We start from the raw sequence: 12,294 nt of genomic DNA on the forward strand, positions 1-12,294 counted from the left end.
TTCACTTTAGGAAATAACTGACTGCCAGTAGGCCAGAAATCCATCTGATGAAAGGAAGTGCCTGGGTTGGAAAAAGATACATGCATAAATTTAATTTTACAAAGATCACCAGGATTTCAACATGAGCACCAAGAATGTCCTCATAATGTTATCTTTTTGTTTCTCAAATTACAAGCAGGAGGATATGTTTCAAGAGGGAGAAATAGTGGTAGAGAAGTGAGGTCTCTGAAAGATAAAGGAGAAAAACTTGACAAGCAAAAGCACTGTGAAGGTGATTTCCTCTGATGGCTCTGTGGGTCACATGCAGAGTCCACCTTGGCTGAAACAAGGACCCAGGGCACAAAAAGACAGTCATTGTGTGTGCACAGCTCCCTCCAGGCATGTTACTTATGACACAAGCATGTCATCTTCAGGTGAGTGGCCGTCCCTCACTCAAGGGAAGAGACAGACAGCTGATTGGGAAAAGGGATAAAATGTTTTGAGTGCTATTATTCTGTTCCATATGCAAACACTTTACCAACACTTCTGAGCCAGGCACACGCTGGGCTGTGTCTCATTGAGAACAGAGTACTTTGCCTCACTAGCAACCAGCCACCCCCACAACCCAGGCATATTCGAGGATGATGGCTGGAGAAGACGACAGGGACTATAAATTAATCCACCCATGTTTTATTGATAGAGATACAATACCCCAGCTACAGACCTAATTGACCACAATTTTTCAGCCAGAAATATTTTTAAGCAAATTTTAAAATTCTCATTATCGTCTCATTATACTTCAAGCAAATTGTTTATTTAATTAGCAAACTGTCACTATACTAAAAGTTACCCACATATGGGAAATCGCAGGCTGGGCTTTCACAGGTGTGTCTAACTCTCACGTCTCGATTTCATACCAAAGAGCTGGACGACTGTCAGGACATAAGTACGACTAAAGCCAATTGAATGCTTCGCTTTTGAAATTGAAGTACAACCAGAAGGAAATAAACACATAAACTGTTTTCACTCCTGTGTACATCATCATTTCACTAATGTGGACATTAAGCCATTTGGAACTATAATATTTAATTATCTACATCTAAAGTATATGACATAAAACCATCAAAAAAAAGTCATAGAAAGAATTAATACTCTCCAAATCTTTAGTCCACATTAAATAAAATTCTAAACAAAAATTTCATTTCCTTCCAGAAAGCTAGAAGAAATTAATCTGGGCTCTGGGATTAATTGAAAACAGGAGTACAATAAAATCAATGGACGTTTAGCTTTTGAGGGCCCACACATAGCATCCACTATTTCGCCTTTCTTCACTAAAACCAAGTGTCATGAATTGAAGAGGAAAATGATGAAGTGGCACTTGAATTCTTCATTTTCATAAGCAATAAGATTTTTTTCTATGAATAATTTCCCTTCTTTCCTGGGCATTGGGCCCAAAACTGTGGTGGGCACACAAGTAGGATGACAGACTAGAGCACAGGAAACCCTAACGTTGCACACACAAGGTTGCCTATGACAGAAGAACAGTTTTACACTTCCCAAAAGAGAGATGAATCAATCTCATTAATACTACAACTCCGTTAATATTTCTTAATATTTCAGTGAGAAGATACTCTTCTGGTGACACTGATGGAAAAACAGATAAGAATTCATAGCACACAGTAAAAGTCACAAAGAGCATCAGCCTTATGATGAGACAAGCAACCTAATGACTTTTCAGTGATTCGTAACTTAAAACGACACCCAGAGAGAAATCCAAAATTACAGGTAAAAGTCAGTACTATTAATGTCATTTATTCCTTAACTGCTCATGATTGTTAATTTTAAAATGACAAAACTCATTATTGATTGCAAAAAAAAAATAAATTTTACAAAAGCCTAAAGACTAAAAGAGCGAAATACCTACTCTCCCTTCATTCTAAACTCATTCCCGTGACCGTCTGTTGCCAGTTCAGAGTACATCCTTCTAAACTTTTCTGTTCTATGTATACACATTTAAATACATATAATATGCACATATAAATCAACATGGGCTTTTTGCACTGAGCAGTATGTTATAGACACCTCTCCATTCACTACCTTGTTTCGCACGATTACACAGTGTTCCCCTGCACAGATGCACCACAATTAATTTAAGTATTCTTGTAATATCTAGGCAGATAAATTTAAGCTGTTTTTCAGGTTCTGACAATTAGAAACAATTGTAAATGTGCACCCTTGTTCCCATCTCTGCATACTTGTGTGAGTACTTCTGTGAGGCACATTACCCAGAACTTACTTCCATGGAAAGCTGGGGAGTTCTGAAGAGGGACCTTGGGCCAGATCCGACTTGCCCTTAGGGGCACATTCTGTCCTCCTCAGTCTGATGTTTCTATCTAACACTGGTGATCTACCCATTTTACCCTTTGTGACAGTGACCTTCTCGCAGCTGAGCCTAAGGCGGCTTTGAAAGGTCACCACAAACCTGGACAATGAATTAGCCAGAATAAGCATTTTCACACGAAAAAGAGAAAAATGAAAGGGAGGAGGGGGAAGAAACAGAAGAGGGGAAAGACATACGCCAACGGCACAACCCAGCACGAGGCAGACCCCTGCCCTCCTCGCCAAAACGCCGGGAGCGAGGCTCTCCGGGAAGGCCTGGACACGGGCCCAGCGCTCACAGTGGCTCTGTGTGTGCCAGTCCCGGGAAGAAACTTTCTGTTCTTGATAGACTAAGAAGCAGATACAGATGCGAAACTTTCAAGATTTCAAAAAGGAAAGCAACATCACAAAATCAGGACGGAAAAAAAAGTATTACTGGCCGGTGGCTTTGCTGTCTTGCCCTGCCTGGCTCCCCACTCCTGAAATCTAACTTAAATGCTAACCAGAATGGAGTGGGAGGACGGACAGAACCTTAACAGTGAGAGGAAATCCTGCCCTGAAGTCACAGACTTACAGGAAAGGTATGTCTGTTACACTAGAGAAGCCACCGGCTCTGTATGTAGGACGAGAAGGTGGCTTGGAGACCTGGAGAAGAAACGCCCAATCCCTCGTCCTAGCTGTGCCACCTGGGAACTAAGGAGCTTGGATAGGTCAGTTAACTCCACTGACCCCTATCTGGAGAAGAGACATAATAATACCTGTCTCCATCCGCCCAACACTGATCAGTTGTGATTTCAAATGACATATATTAATAAGGACGTTTTGAGATACCTGGAGAGAAACATAATGGTGAACAGTCTTACAACTGCTTGCCAAAAGTCACAAAAGGAAGGGATTGAAAAAAGTAAAATGGCTCAGAGAAAAACCAATCAGCATTGATGAAAATCAACTCAAAGAATTTGCCACCTATGGCAGAAAGAAAGCATGACGTAGGACACACACCATGCTACAACACGTGTGGCTTCGGGCGGGCTGGAACAAGACACCTGCTGTGAACAAACACTGTGTAGACACACACACCCTGGTAACCTTTCTAGGACAGATCAATTCAAAGACATCAAATTGTAGTATTAACTGCAGGAGATGATTCTTGAATGATTTGTAGAGACAGAAGTAATTTCTGAAACCAAATGGAAAGATTAAGCTTGTGACACGATCTAACCTTAGTCGGAAGAAACGCCAGTACGTGGCCTCCTTTTCCAAGGTAACCTTGGGTGGATTACAGAGCAAGTGTGCTCAGCCAGGGGAGGCATAAATCCGAGTAAGCGTGTTAGGTAGCGGGGTAGGGCGGGCGCCCAAACTTGATAGCAGAGGGGACCACCAGGACTGTGTTTCCTATCTCGGGCGTTCTTGGCAACATACAAAACTCTGTAGTATGTGAGCCTTTTCCAACCTACAGCAAAGGCCTATGGGGGAAGGAAGACGAGCTCAGACGCTAACGTGTGACACTTCCTAGTGCAGCTTCTAAGACTTTTCCTTCTAAGAAAACAGACCCCCGGGAGAGAATTAACTCGCTAATTAAAGTAGTATTTATTATTGAGTGCCTGTCACCTTCCATATTCACAAAAACTACTCGATGTGCATCACAACAGGGGAGTCCAGGGGCCCAGGAAAGCATTTAACTTCAGAGGGGCTGACCTTGTCGGGCTGCAGAGAGCATCTCCCTGAGGAAATAATGTTAAAGCCAAGACCTTAAGGACGAGGAAGAGTCAGTGGGATGAAGACTCTTGGGCTAGGATGAGGCAAAGGTCCCGAGGGGAGAGAGCAAAACACTTTTGAGGGTCTTGAAGACCTGCTTAACTGAACAGTAGAAAGAGAAGGGAGGAACGGTGCAGGATGAAATTCGCTATATTCATTGATTTCTCAGCCAACCAGAAATCACACCTAATAACACCTGGTTGGAAGGTATTGGACAGCTGCCTTGGCTGAGAGGTACGAGGAAATGGCACAAAACTTCTAGCCCCCCTGGGGACCTTCAGGCATGCAGCGCAGAGCAGGAGGGAGCAGTTACACTCAAACCACAGATTTTTAATGAATGCAGAGATTTTAGGTAAATGTATTAAATCATGTTAAAATTCCGTAAGTGGCAAAATACTCTACAATTGGTAAAATGTTGAATAAAAAAAATTCCTAGGTATAAAGTCATCTCTCCCACGATGTGTAACCTCTAAGCCTAGAAATAGGATAACCATGACAAAAAAGAATAACTCTTGTCCATTTAGAGCTCTTCTCCCTTCCCAGAAATCTATTTGAGATAATAATTTATTGTACTGAATCACCAGCAGAAGATAAGACACGGAACCATTTTTCAAAAGCAGCAAAATGTTTTTCCGTTTTGGAACATTTTCCAAGAACTGGATCTTCTCCTCCTTGCAGATAGTGAAAGGTAAGAGGATCTATGCAGAGGGTGGGCCTTTCAAGCAATGCGGCTTGTGACTTCTGCCAAGCGCTGAGGGTGGGATCTAATGCACGCTGTCCTTCAGGGAATGAAGGCTAAGTCAACCTTGACACTGACCCTGAGCTGGACCTTCTACCTTGTTTTCATAATCACAGAATGATTTTCCTCTGTTTCAGGGAAGGCTGCCAGATAGAGTCTGCCTCTGAGTCCTCCAGCTAGATGATTTTCCTAATGAGAAAGAACAAAGGGAAATACAGAGCTTTTCTTCTTTTTTTTCTGGAAAGGATGGAAACATCATTATCTGGACTTGTCAAGGTCATCCTGCATTGCTTTCTTGTATTTTCCACTGTCACAGTGTGGTACTAGTGCTAAGTAGGGACGAGAACACCGGGGAAGTGAAAGACGGATAGAGACAGGGCCAGGGAACCCAAAGCAAGCCAAGCCAGAGTCACAGCTGAGCACCAGAAGGCAAGGACAGGGCAGGGGCCACGAGGCCGCGAAAGAGGAGAAAAAGCTCCAAGGCAAGGAAGAAGAAGAAAAAGATTGTGACAGGAAGACACACAGAAATACAGAGTAAATACGAGCAGGAGAAGGCGAAGAGTAGGATGAGATGAGCCTGAAACTAACTACCCAGAGTCAAGGTTACTTACACACCTATCTTTCATTCCCAACCTAAGTCTGTAGGAGAAATATTTTCATTTTTATCAGTGGAAAAGAAATAGAGGCCACACAGCATAGAGGTTAAGGCCTGGCTTAAATCCCAGCTCTTTTACTTATTCACTGTGTCCCATGTTCCTTAACCTCTCTGTGTCCCAGGTTCCTCATCTGTAAAATGGGAATAATAATATAGAGTCATTATGAGAATATAATAAGTGTAGACGGTACTTAACCCAGGGACTAGTCCTACTAAGTGGTCGATAAATGCTAGCTATTATTAGAAAAAAACATTCCACTCACCAAAATTACCTTTCAGGGACCTCAATAATTCATTCTCCAATTCCCCACAGTCCAAGAAGGGAGTTTTCATGTTATAAATAGGCCTCTATTGAAAAAAATGCTGAGGCCTTCTATAGTTGTCACCATTAGAATGGCGTTTCCGTTGGTAAATGACAGATGCTGCAAGGCACCAAGAACAGGAAGCAGGTTCTCATTTGACGGGCCTGAATAATTTGGTCTTCTTTCCTCTCATCCTTCAACAGACCTCCTTCCCCAGGAAGCAAGTCTAACTTCCACATTTCTAACAGCTGTTTGGGGACCTTGCTCAGTGTGTTCATTCCATTATAAAGCAATAGCCAGGCAAAACAGCATAGATTAAAGGAAATCATGCCAAATTAAAAGATCTCAAAATAGTAACAATCTACAGCATTAGCCACAACAGTGACACTACCACCTAGCTCTTCTTATACTCCTGTGGTCTTATTACCATGATACAGATATAGGTAAATGTAGGGGGATCGTGAGCACCAGAGAGCTCAATGCTCTGTTTTAAATGACAGGGCTGAGAGCATAAGCGATGGGTGGGAAGCCCAGGGCTTGGAGTTAGCTGGACCTGAGTTCAAATACCAGACCTGTCACTTAACCAGCTGCTTGATCTTAGTCAAAGTATATAACTTCTCTGAAGCTTTCAATTTATGCACCTATAAAGTAGGGACACTAGCTGAGCATATTTGGGATGGTAAAAGAAGATGCAAATATAAAGTGCCTAGCAGAAGGCCTTGCACGAAGTAAGCACAGCACAAACTGTAGGCCACCGCGGTGGCGAGGTGTCATCATCTCCATCGCCTACAATGCTGCGGGGTCAGTCAAGCAACAGAGAGTCTGCTTATGACGTCTGTTTTTTCTCTCTCTCTAACATGTAGAAAAGCCTAGGACATACTCGTATGACTGAAGTTTCTTCTTTTTGAATCACTGATTACTGATGTTATTTTACTCTTCCTCAATTATTGGAACATCAATTTCTGCTTGGGAGCTGTCTACCCACATCGCTTAAATGCAAAGTTTTGGTTTAGCATTTTAATGACTTTTAAAACTACAGTTTTTATTTTTCTTTGTCCTGTGTGGGTATTTTGTTTTATTATTATTTTTCATGTCAGTAGATTTAGGGGGTACACTACAGTTTTGTTACATGGATGTATCGTGCAGTGGTGAAGTCTGCACTTTCAGTGTACTCATCACCTGCATAGCGCACAGTGTACTCCTGGATGGACATCTTAAAGACAATACTAAACTCTTTTATGTGGCATATTACTTCTCTATTTCATTTTACTTTTAATAAATATTCCTTTCGCATTATAGCCTTTGATTCTTCTAAATTTGGAGTTTTAAATCTTGGTTTTGCTCTGTTCTTTACCCCTTTTTCCTATTTTTGTTACAATCACTCAGATTAATTTCAATTGCATTCTTTTTTTTTTTTTTTTTTTTTGAGACAGGGTCTCACTCTTGCTCAGGCTTGCATTCTTAGAGTATTTTTCAATTTGCTGGAATGAATATTGATTGCAAACTCTCTGGAGAGATTTTTTAACGCTTTCCACTGAAAAGTGTCTCACGCATTAAAGAATCACAGCCAACTTTCTTTAACTCTCCTCCTTATTCTTTAAAGCGGGTCCAGTGTATTAGATTACAACTATTCACATGACCCTTTACCTCTGACTGAAATCTGGCATCACTATTTACAACTTCTGGGAAAAGATTACAAGAATGAAATTCATATCATATGAATGTGTGAAAATGAAAACAGAATGATTTCAACTACGGTAGAGAGTTTGAGAAAGCAAAACTTGGCATTCCAGAAGGAAAGTGATGAGATTCAATTAAAGAAAAGGAAACAGAAGCTATTTCAACATTATAATAAGTCATTAAAGGAAAGAAATAAAGCATCGTTTCCTGAGGAGTTTTAAACCTCTTTAAATAGTTATGTGTGTGTGTGTGTATGTGTATATATATAGAGAGAGAGAGAGTGTGTGTGAGAGATACTATAATCTCGTATACATTTCAGAGAATGCAAATTCATGGTGTAAAGGCTCTATAAGGTTAATATCCCTTCTTTACATTATCTTCACTTCTGAATTCAATGATTGTAATAAATCCACCCTCTGGGAAGTGTCCTTCTTCTATCTGGTTCAATTTTTACTATTCTAAAAGATAGCATTTTATTGTGTAAAAATGACAGCAGGAAGGAGGAAAGGGGCACAGGTGGAAGGAATGTGGGCAGAAGTGTTTTCTTCTGTAATAGGAAGTGAGTTTCCTGATTCCTAAATAGTGGCCCAGTTTAGGGATCCTGTAAATAAACAAGGCACATCTTGTTATATACATCAGTCTGACCCTAACATCAGAAATCAAAGTGTAGCAAAAATTCCAACATCTAGAAGCTTTGGAAGTTGACTTCTTTGCAACAGAGAACATCCTTGTTTTAGCCAGATAACTGTAGAGGGTCCCAATGTTGTACAAAGCCTGAGCCAGGCATACTCAGGACTCGAATTACAAGTACTGTACTCTGCATGTGGGAGTCACTGCTCAATCTGATGCTTTTTTAAATGCATGAAAAACACTCATCAGTTGTGGTCCAAGACCCCACAAACCAATCTTTCATCTTGAATGCTTCATCTGTATTTCCACATTTTCCTTCTTTAGAGTCTTTTTTGCCCTCTGAAAGGTTTAGATCCGTATTTATTATAGAGATGCAGGAAAGACCGTTAACTCGGTACTTGGGAGCCTGTGTAAAATGCAGGGCTGCTCTACACTTTACAGCAAAAACTGAAAAACCAAATATTTGAGCATTTTTCTGTTCATGGTTAAACCCAATAATGATTCCTTGTCCCCACCCCCACCTCTACCACGGACTGCAAAACTGAAGGCAACGGCCCTAAAACAGGATGTTTACTTCTTAGAACGTCATTGGATTCCTGCTGTGGGTTTCCCACCTGAAATCACAAGAGAACAGATTCATAGCAAAGGAAAGCAATGGGCACTTTGCCACTCCTTGCCGCCTTATCCCAACAAGACAATGCTTTAGGTCAGCTCTTCAGGGACCCCAGCAAGCAGTTGTGATGTCACGACTAATAATAAGCAATCGAAGTCTGTCTACTTTTTTCTTGTTTTATCAAAACTGGTCTTTCCAGCAGAGAAAAGTGGTCAAAAGTACCTCTCAAAAGTTCAATATAATATTTGGAGCATAGCTCTGTTCCTGTTTCTGATACTTACTTTCATTTTTTAAAAGATAAAGCAAAAGCCAAATAAATTTTATCTTAGACATCACTGAACTTGAAATGACCTCAGAAAGCATATAGTCTAAGTACTCATGTTTTAGGTGAAGAAACTGAAACTAAGAGAGGTGAAGTGACTGCGTTCTCCAGCTCCTTATCCGGGCCTTCCCCTTCCCATGTGGCTGGTTCTGGACCACCTCAGCACTTGATTCACCTAATCATAAGACGGGAAATAAATAAATCTCCAAATAAGCATGCTCCTATTTTTATATATATTAGGTATTCATGAACAAAGACAGTTTTCACTTGAGAACCACAAGCTCAACACTATATAGTAGCAGGGTTTCTTACCTAGGCACTATTGACATTTAAGGTCAGATCATTCTTTGTTGCAGGGGAGGGAGCTGTCTTGTGCATTCTAGGATGTTCTGCAGTATTCCTGGCCTCTTACCCACCAGACGCCAGTAGCATGCCCCCACCAAGTTCAGATAACCAAAATGTCTGCAGACATTGCCAAATGACCTCTGGGGGACAAAAGTGCCCCACTGAGAATCACTGCCCGACAGCCATACCTCCTACACATCTCTCAGCCACCAGGAAGCCCTCCATCATTGCCAGAAGTCAGATGCCAGAGGTCTGGGGTGACCAAGGAATTTGCAGTACGTTACATATGGATGGGAGAAGGTGCTTCCTGATTTCCTCTCAAAAAGACAAAGGAGTGACCCTGTCCTGGCACAGAAATGATCAGGAGAAGGATAACTTCGGAAAAAGAAAGAAAAACGGTAATGGTAAATTGCGATGAAAAACAATAAAAGGAGAAGTGGAAGGGGGAAAAACCAGTGAGAAAGACAGAAGAAAGGGAAGTGGAAGGAAGAGAGAGGTCACCAGTGAGAAGGGATTTTAACATTCCAGAGTTTGTCGGACAGAGAAACCCATTATAAGATAAAGTGGCATATTTTCATCAGGCATAATTTTTTAAAAAGGCAACTCAGTCTGAGAAAAGGGTCAAGAACTTTCCACCAAGTCATTGTGAGGCTTTGGGAAAAGACCATTGTCCCCAGAGGATGGACCCCTCAGGGAGTTCTATGTGAAGCTCTTTGTTAAGGCCTCACATGTTTAAAACTCTAAAGCCCTCTAATACAGCTTAGCCTGGAGTTTCACCCACATCAGTGTTCCTGGCGTACAATGAATCTGAATGGGTCTCTAAAATAATGAACATGACTCTTCACATTCAGGGTACAATTTTTTTTAACTGCTGCTTCCCCAAAACTTATTTCGTCTCAAAACACACCCTCTGGGGAACAGAATAGCTCTGGATATTTTTCAGACTTTTACTTTCCTTAGAATGTTCATGCAGCTAACTGAATGGCATCGCTGGTTTTGACTTAATTCTAAAATATGTGGATAACAACATGCCTATTATCATCTGGTCACAAGTCTAAGTTACACTTGACAAGCTGGCCACTTAATTCTTACAGTATCTCTTCTTCTGTATATACTCAAAAATACCCATTATTTAAAAAAGCTCTTTTTTAAAGAATCATTATTTTAATGAGTTTTCATGGAAAAACAAAACTTTTAAAAACTTCTAATCCTGTGATTCTCAAACTCAAAAGTACTTAGGAATCACTTAGGATCTTGATAAAATGCAGATTCTAATCCATTAGATCTGGGTGGGCCTGAGACCCTGCATTTCTAACAAGCTCGCAGGTAATGCCGATGCTCTGGGTCCAGGGTCACACTTTGAGTATGAAGGCTCTGAGTCCACGCCATTGCAAAATAGCACCCATCTGATTATGTTGTTTCCCTCCTGTAAAAACTTGCTATGGCCGACTGCTCACTGCTTGCCAGGGAAAGCCCAAACTCTCTCGCAAGCTAGTGGAGCCTCCCATGATAGAACTGCAGTCTAGCTCCAGCTCTACCATGAAGCAGCCACACCAATTCCGTATGTTCCCTCGAACTCCACGAACACTGCATTTCCCTGATTTGGTCCCACTTTCACCTATGCCTGGGCAGCTCTACCGCCAAAACCTTCACCAAGCCTCAAGGCACAGCTCAAATGTTACCTCTTCCAAGAGGCCTTCCCCAAGCCCTTCTAGAAACAAAGTAATTTTTCCTCCCACCATGCCCAGCACTTGCCATTCAAATATCTACACTGGTATATGTGGTTTTCTGGAAAGTTATGATCCACCCAGTAAAACTGTAAAACGTCGTGGACCCAACTCAGGGGTTAAAAAGATACTCAGTTTTCTAACTTCCACACCCTGGCTCCTAAAGAAAGGAGTCCATCTGTAAATCCTCTGAGGAGTTAAAAATTCCACAGGATAACCGGCTAGACTTTTGGCCCCAAAATGAACACTTAACACCAGTGGTTTCAGGCAGCTGGGTGGACATCCTGTCTACTCAAGAACATCCCCCGATGGTGGCCCCCACCCCTGCATCACGATGTTTCCTCAGTGTCTCCTAGAACATTCTCATCAGCATACAATGTCTTCCGCCTTTAAAAAAAACACACATAAAACAACAACAAAAAAAAACCCACCCTCCATCTCATTTCACTATTCCCTTTACAGCAAAACTCCTCCTCTGAAAAGACTCACTGTCCCCACTTTGTCCCCTTCTTTCTGTTTGACGCACACCTCTAACCACCAAAACTGCACTTGTCAAGGTCACTAGAGACTGCAGTGTTGCAAAGTGGGGGTCACTTCCTGGACGCCTCTCCCCTGATCTATGGGCATCACTGACACAGTTGGTCACCCCTTGCTGAAATCCTTTCTTTGCGTGTCTTCCGGGACACAACTTCTTTTTCCCTCTCCTCCCGCACCCTTCCCAGAAGCCGCTGTGTTCCAGTCTTGTCCGCCAGCCCCTCTACTTCCCCAACTCCGGACACTGGAGGCACCAGGCTCCGTCTTTGGACCTTCTCTCCTCTACCTACGCTCAGTCCCCAGAGGCCCCGGCCTGTCCTACAGCTGGAAATACCTTGTATAAACTAAGGATGCCCAAGTTGACACCTCCACCCTAGACGTCTCCCTGCCTCGCCCTTCTTCACCTTTTCTGTGTGTCTTCTTTGCCCTTTTCTGTTAAAACGGAACCGTCATATGGAGCCGGGACTTGTTCATTCGGTGTCCCTTAGCACAGGGCCTGGCACACGGTGGTGCTCCATACGTTTTTACCGGATGAATAAACGAATATTGTTAGAGAATCACAACATGAGTCTCCGTACGCATTATGGAAAAAAAGTCACGGTGGCATTTCAAAGGAATAAAACCCCTCCTG

At 42.0% G+C, this 12,294-nt stretch overlaps 1 protein-coding gene across 4 annotated transcripts in view; it reads right to left on the minus strand.

The window, feature by feature from the left end:
- RGL1 (ral guanine nucleotide dissociation stimulator like 1) overlaps positions 1–12,294 on the minus strand; it is a 220,252-nt gene that overhangs the window by 46,305 nt on the left and 161,653 nt on the right. The window lies entirely within an intron of this gene.

This window comes from Eulemur rufifrons, chromosome 27 (assembly GCF_041146395.1).
Source record: "Eulemur rufifrons isolate Redbay chromosome 27, OSU_ERuf_1, whole genome shotgun sequence".
Lineage (NCBI taxonomy): Eukaryota > Metazoa > Chordata > Mammalia > Primates > Lemuridae > Eulemur > Eulemur rufifrons.